Source organism: Hemiscyllium ocellatum, chromosome 31, assembly GCF_020745735.1.
Source record: "Hemiscyllium ocellatum isolate sHemOce1 chromosome 31, sHemOce1.pat.X.cur, whole genome shotgun sequence".
In the NCBI taxonomy this organism is placed as follows: domain Eukaryota; kingdom Metazoa; phylum Chordata; class Chondrichthyes; order Orectolobiformes; family Hemiscylliidae; genus Hemiscyllium; species Hemiscyllium ocellatum.
In genome coordinates, this window is record NC_083431.1 from 7,485,450 (window position 1) to 7,491,873 (window position 6,424).

The following is a 6,424-nucleotide window of genomic DNA, read 5'->3' on the forward strand; positions in this document are numbered from 1 at the left end:
TAGCTGATAAAGAGGAGGAACCTTCAACATAATTGTTTGAATTTAAATCTATATCTAAGGTGAAAGAAGAGCACTTAAGGGTTTTCTCCTGCCACAACTAGTATTCTTCCAACAGTGAAAGGTGTGCCCGCACCATACTGCTGAGGCTACGAGCTCAGAAGTGGGGATCCTTCTTGTTTGGGAACCACAGGCCAATACAGGGCTTACCATCCTGGCCACCTGGCCATCACATCTGCTCTGCCACTTGCCAGGCTTGTCTTCGCTTGCCTCATAATCTCATGCTTCGTTATTGGGGACTGGCTATGCCTGCTGTGGGTGCACTTGGAAGTGGTACATCGTCCCACATGAGGCCAGAAAGCTCAGTCTCTGGCAGTTCGCTGTCTGATGATTATAACATCTGGTTACAGCTTTCCAGTCGACTTTTTAGCTAGTGGGAGAGGCTACAGCCTTGTAATAAAATTCCAGCCAATGTTTCCAAACTCACCGGTAAGTCACAACGCTCATCATCAAAATAATGTCCATCCCACACCTCTATTGCAATGCTGCTGTATTCTTTTGTAAGTGTCAATTTCTTTTTATTCAGACATTTTCCCATGACATATTGTAAAGGATGTGAAAGTACATCATTCAGAAATTCCTAAGCAGAGAAAAAAATCAAAAATACATAGTTGAAAAGGCCTGTAGGAAACAGGAGTGATTTATTAATGTCAGTTAAATTTAAATCTGCCTTTGAACTATTTCAGAATGTGGCATCATGTCTAAAACTGGTAAAAAAAATTAAGCTATGTAAAGGATTATACACGTGGAAAATTAATTGGGGTGGGGGCAACAATGTATTGCTGAAAAAAATCATATTGTAATTGTTTAAAGGAATGGTCACAGTAGTGGGAGAAATGATAGAGTACAAACTATCCACATCCTGCCTTTGCAAAAAGTTTCAAAGCTTTCCGAATACTTACAGAATCTGGAGCACCTTGAAAAAGTGGTGCATTATGGAGCCCAGTTTTCACGTATGGACTACGCAGAGGAAGAGAGAGAAAAAAAAACAGTATAGTTTAGTTGGGCTGGTACACTGCTACACCAGAGACAGGAGATACAAGGCCTTAGCTCCACTTTCGTGCCTTATCCCAATAGCCCTTAATTCACTTAATGATTAAAAGTCTGTCTAACCCAGCCTTTAAAATACTTAATGACCCAGCCTCAATGGCCCTCCACGGTAAAGAATTCTTCAGAATAACTTCTCTCTAAAAGAAATAAATTCAAGCTCAATACTGTTTTAAATGGGTGACCCCTTACTCTGAGATGATGCCCTCTGATCTTAGACTCTCCCACATGGAGAAACAACCACTCTGCATCTACCCTAATAAGTGCCCTAAGATTCTTAGATGTTTTAATGAGATCTCCTCTAATTCTTCTAAACTTCAATTAGTGTAAGCCCAACAAACTTAACATCTCCTCATAAGACAATCTCTGCATACCCAGAATGAATATAGTGGACTGGCTAAAATGCCAGTATATCTTTTCTTAGAAAAGGGGACCAAAACTGTTCATTGTATTGTAGGTGTAGTCTGACTACTGTCTTGTATAGATTTAGCAAAACATTACTGTGATACTCTATTCCTTTTGTAATAAACGCCAATAGCCCATTTGCCTTCTCCATTACCTGCTGAACTTGGATGCTACCTTTTTGTGATCCATGCACTAGGACCGCAAATCTCTGTGCTGCAGTATTCTACAGTCTTTCCCAATTTAAATAATATTCAGCTCGCTTATTCTTTCTGCCAAAGTGCATTACCTTATGTTTTCCCACATTACATTTCATATGCAGAGTTGTTGACCACTCATCTAATCTATCTATATTCCTATGTAGGTTCAATTTGTCATCCTCATTACTTGCCTTCCAACTATTTTGTAACATCTGCAAACCTGACAATAGTATTTACTTCTATCATCCAATTCACTAACATACATTGTAAATGTGGTCTTAGGTCTAATGCCAGTCCAGGTTCCTGCTCCCGATTGCTATTCAGTAAGCCTAACTAGGAGATGCAAGAATGTGAATACCATATAAAAGAATATCAGACTAAGTTTTGAAGCCTTCAGTTTTCAAACAGCCTTCTAATATTCACTTGTGAACAATACACTTGGATAAGGTAAAGGTTGCTGGCCAAGTGTAGAAGTGTACATCAGGAAGATGGATAAAATGAGAAAACTGGATAAAATATAAATGAAGCAAATGCTGAAATATGTTCAAGGATTTCCTCTAATATTCAAAATAGTAAACATATACTTGCATTTCTTAGTATTGCTACTCTGTAATGCTGAGCAATTGTACCAAAGATGATAGCATTACTCTATTATGCATAAAAGCATAAGTTTATGCCTTGAAAGCTGTAAACCATCACATTTACAGACCCTTTAAAATTTCAGAGGTATGCATCAGAATGGAAGACAAATAGTTAAAAAAAATCAATGTGCAGTTACCCACAAAAAAGAGGAATTGCTGACCACCCCAACTGTAACAGTGCATCCAGTTTTGGCTCCTCTCCTGTGTGTGATGTGACTTTGCCTGGATGCTGACCACTAGGATCAGGTTTGTAGATAACATTGATACCAAATACGTGGACAAATAGCACACTGTGGGGATCCCAGCATGGATGTAACACCTAAGGAATTAAAGGTTTAAAAAGTTGTTACCTAATGCAATTTTTACAAAGATACTCTTAGGCTCTGCTTCTGGAATGGATCTTGGTGAATAGGTGTGTGGATAGGACAACAGTATGATTCCAATTTGCTATGTTTTTGTTTGTCAGGTCATTTATTTTATGCACCAGAAAATCAGCAGCACCATATTTAGGCACACTGACTTTCATACTTGGTACTCAAACCCATGCTCCTCTTGAGGAAGTCTCAGTTCCAGAAGTGTATGTATCCTTTCAAAATTTAAATTGTAACATCCTTATGACAAGTCTTTACTGGTTAACAACCATATTAAACATCAACATTAATGAACGCTTGCAACAGGTCTACGATCTTTCCTCGTCTACACTTTATACAAACTTTTAATAGGAAACTGAAAACTGTCACAGATTACTTTGGAAGAATATTTTTGTTGCAGAATAAGAAAAGTGTTCTTGTGTTCTTGGGCAGAGCCATTGTAATGTTTCTGGATAGGATACTTTCTATGGTACATCTACAAAAATTGGTGAGAGTCATTGTGGACATGCCGAATGTCCTTAGCCTTCTAAGGAAGTAAAGGCATTGGTGAGCTTGACTGACTATAGCGTTGACCTTGGATGGACCAGGATAGATCATTGGTGATATTTACTCTTAGGAACTTGAAGCTTTTGACCACCTCCAGCACCACTGCTTCAGAGAGGGGTGTGTTCTCCTCTCCACTTCCTGAAGTTAATGACCACCTCTTTTGTTTTGCTGTCAGTGAGGGAGAGATTGTTGTCTTTACATCAGGTTGGCAATGAAATGTCACCACACCAGTCTCCTAAATCACAGAAGGCGAGGGGGTGTGGAAATCACCATTTTAAAATCACCAATTGAATCAGTCATCTGTATTTTTTCATTGCCCACTGCATTTTTTGGACATTGTGCATGAAAATGTTCAGACGTGTTTGATAACAGATATAACAAAGTGACACAAGAATACTAGAAAAGATTTGCCATGTGACTGATTGCACAGAATGAGGACAGTGTATGTTATTTAAAGATTTTTAAAAAATCTATATTGTACATTTAATAAAATATAAAGGTCAATTCTGAGAACTGAGGACCTATCCAATTCTAACTGCCCAGAAAGAAAAAAACAGCAAAAAAGGATAATACTTTGAAGTACCGGTCTCAACTGGACCACCATTTTGAAGCAGTATATAAGGTAAGTTGGACCAACATCAATCATTTGCAAGTTTTACTGGTTTCCTCTTTTGGATGTGACCAACTGTCTGTTTGTGGCATTATCCCTCTACTGTTGATATCCTGACTGTGCCAACAGTGCCAACTGGACACAGAACCCAAACCTCTTTGACCCTTTAAAGGACCTCCTTCCTATCAGATGGCCAGTAATTGGTTTCCTACCATTTAATTGAACATGTCAAGACAGCAGGAGCGAGAGCCAACGAATCCCTCAGTTTCTGTTCTTCTTCCCTCATTAAAATGTAAAATGCAACCCAATCTGAGAAAAGGTTTGAAAATCAGATTTACATGTGCTTTTGGACAGTCTTGAAACTCATAAATTAACTTGCTATTTTTCTATTTAAGAGTCACAGCAGTCCTAAAATAATTTAATGCTTCTGAAGCTTTTTTTTTATAGAGGTTTCAAACATCATGAGGGGTACAGATAGGGCGAATAGCCAAGGTCTTTTTCCCAGGGAAGGGAAGTCCAAACCTAGAGGACATAGGTTTAAGGTGAGAAGGGAACGATTTAAAAAGGACATGGGGGGCAACATTTTTATGCAAAAGGTGGTGCATAAATGGAACAAGCTGCCGGAGGAAGTGGCAGGGTCAGGTACAATTGCAACATTTAAAAGGCATCTGGATGGGTAGATGAATAAGAAGGGTTTAGAGGAAATGGACCAAATGTTGGAAAATAGGACTAGATCAGTTTAGGATATCTGGTCAACATGAACGAGTTGGATTGAAAGGTCTGCGTCTGTGCTGTAAAGCTCTATGACTCTTTTAATTTTTCTACATTGAAATAGTGACTACACTGGCAGCACAGTGGCTTATTGGTTAGCATTACTGCCTCACAGCACCAATGACCCTGGTTCAATTCCACCCTCAGGCAACTGTCTGTGTTGAGTTTGAACATTCTCATCATGACTGCGTGGGTTTCTGCCGGTTGCTTCGGTTTCCTCCCACAGTTCAAAGATGTGCAGGTCAGGTTGATTGGCATGCTAAACTGCCTTGTAGTGTTGAGAGATGGCAGGTTTGGTGGATTAGCCATGGGAAGTGAGGGGTCACGGGGGTAGGGTAGAGGGGGCCGAGTTTGGTTGGGATGGCTGTTCGGAGGGTCAATGCAGACTTGATGGGCCAAATGGCTTTCTTCTGTATCGTAGACATTCTATGACTTATAAAACTCTGAAGTGCTCTGGAATATCCTGCAGTCATGAAAAGCAACATTTTTATGCAAAAGGTGGTGCATAAATAGAACAAGCTGCCGGAGGAAGTGGCAGAGTCAGGTACAATTGCAACATTTAAAAGGCATCTGAATAGGTAGATGAATAAGAAGGGTTTAGAGGAAATGGGTCAAATGTTGGACATTAGGACTAGGTCAGTTTAGGATATCTAGTCAACATGAACGAGTTGGATTGAAAGTTCTGCTTCTGTGCTGTATAACTCTATGACTCTTTTAATTTTTCTACATTGAAACAGTGACCACACTGGCATCACAGTGGCTTACTGGTTAGCATTACTGCCTCACAGCATCAGGTACCCAGGTTCAATTCCACCCTCAGGCAACTGTCTGTGTTGAGTCTGCACATTCATATGCAGGGTCTTTCTTTATTATGTAATAAGTATACAAATACAAGTATTTTAAACCATATTATTCTGTACACTTCTCCTGCTTCCTACCCAAGTTGGATCTTTCCAGCGAGGTGATCGCTGAAGGCTGGCAAAATCATGCAGACGGGTCAAGAACTTTCCTTTACCATCCCTGGATTCAGCTGTTCCAGGCACTCGCAAAGCATTGTCTCCTTTTAGAATTCTGGCAAAAACATTCACATAAAGGCCATTTTCTGCACAAGAATAAAATGAAGTTTTAAAGAAAAATAAATTTGGAAAGAAAAATAAATTGTGTAACAATAAAATTGCGATTCATTAATAAATTTTCATTAATGAAAAGAAATGTGTTGTGGCACTTACATCATAAATTCAGTTAGTTCAGTTGGCTAGATGACTGTTTTGTGATGCAAAATGACACCAAGTCCCACACTGGCTGAGGTTACCGTGAAGGTTATCACCTTCTCAACATCACCCCTCTCTTAAGGCATGGTAACCTTCAGGTTAAACCACCACGAGTCATCTCTCTTTAATGGGAGTGCAGCCCTATTGTCCAGAAGGACTATGACCATTTTACCATTTTCCATAAACTATGACATATTTGGAACAAAGCACCTAAATTTTTTTAAAAATATGTTCTTGGGATGTCAGCTATACTGGGAAAGCAGAAGTACAACCTATTCCTAGTGGTCCTGATGGTATCAATAATCAACTACAATTTGTAGGGGAGTCACATAGATTAGATTAGATTAGATTAGACTTACAGTGTGGAAACAGGCCCTTCGGCCCAACAAGTCCACACCGACCCGCCGAATGTCTGAGTGAGACTGGATACATGTTGGTAAGGTGTGTGTGATGGAGAGGGGACAAGAGAAGCTGGGAGTGAAGAAAGTGAGGCAGGTGCCCTGCTCTG

The 6,424-nt window shown here is 39.7% G+C and overlaps 1 long non-coding RNA gene across 1 annotated transcript; it reads right to left on the bottom strand.

Annotated features, from left to right (window-relative positions):
• Positions 1-525: 525 nt before the first annotated feature.
• LOC132830379 (uncharacterized) lies at positions 526-2,541 on the bottom strand. Its single transcript, XR_009646364.1, has 3 exons — positions 2,485-2,541; positions 960-1,017; positions 526-637 (listed from the first exon to the last, which is right to left on the bottom strand). It is a non-coding gene; the product is annotated as an uncharacterized LOC132830379 (long non-coding RNA).
• Positions 2,542-6,424: the final 3,883 nt, after the last annotated feature.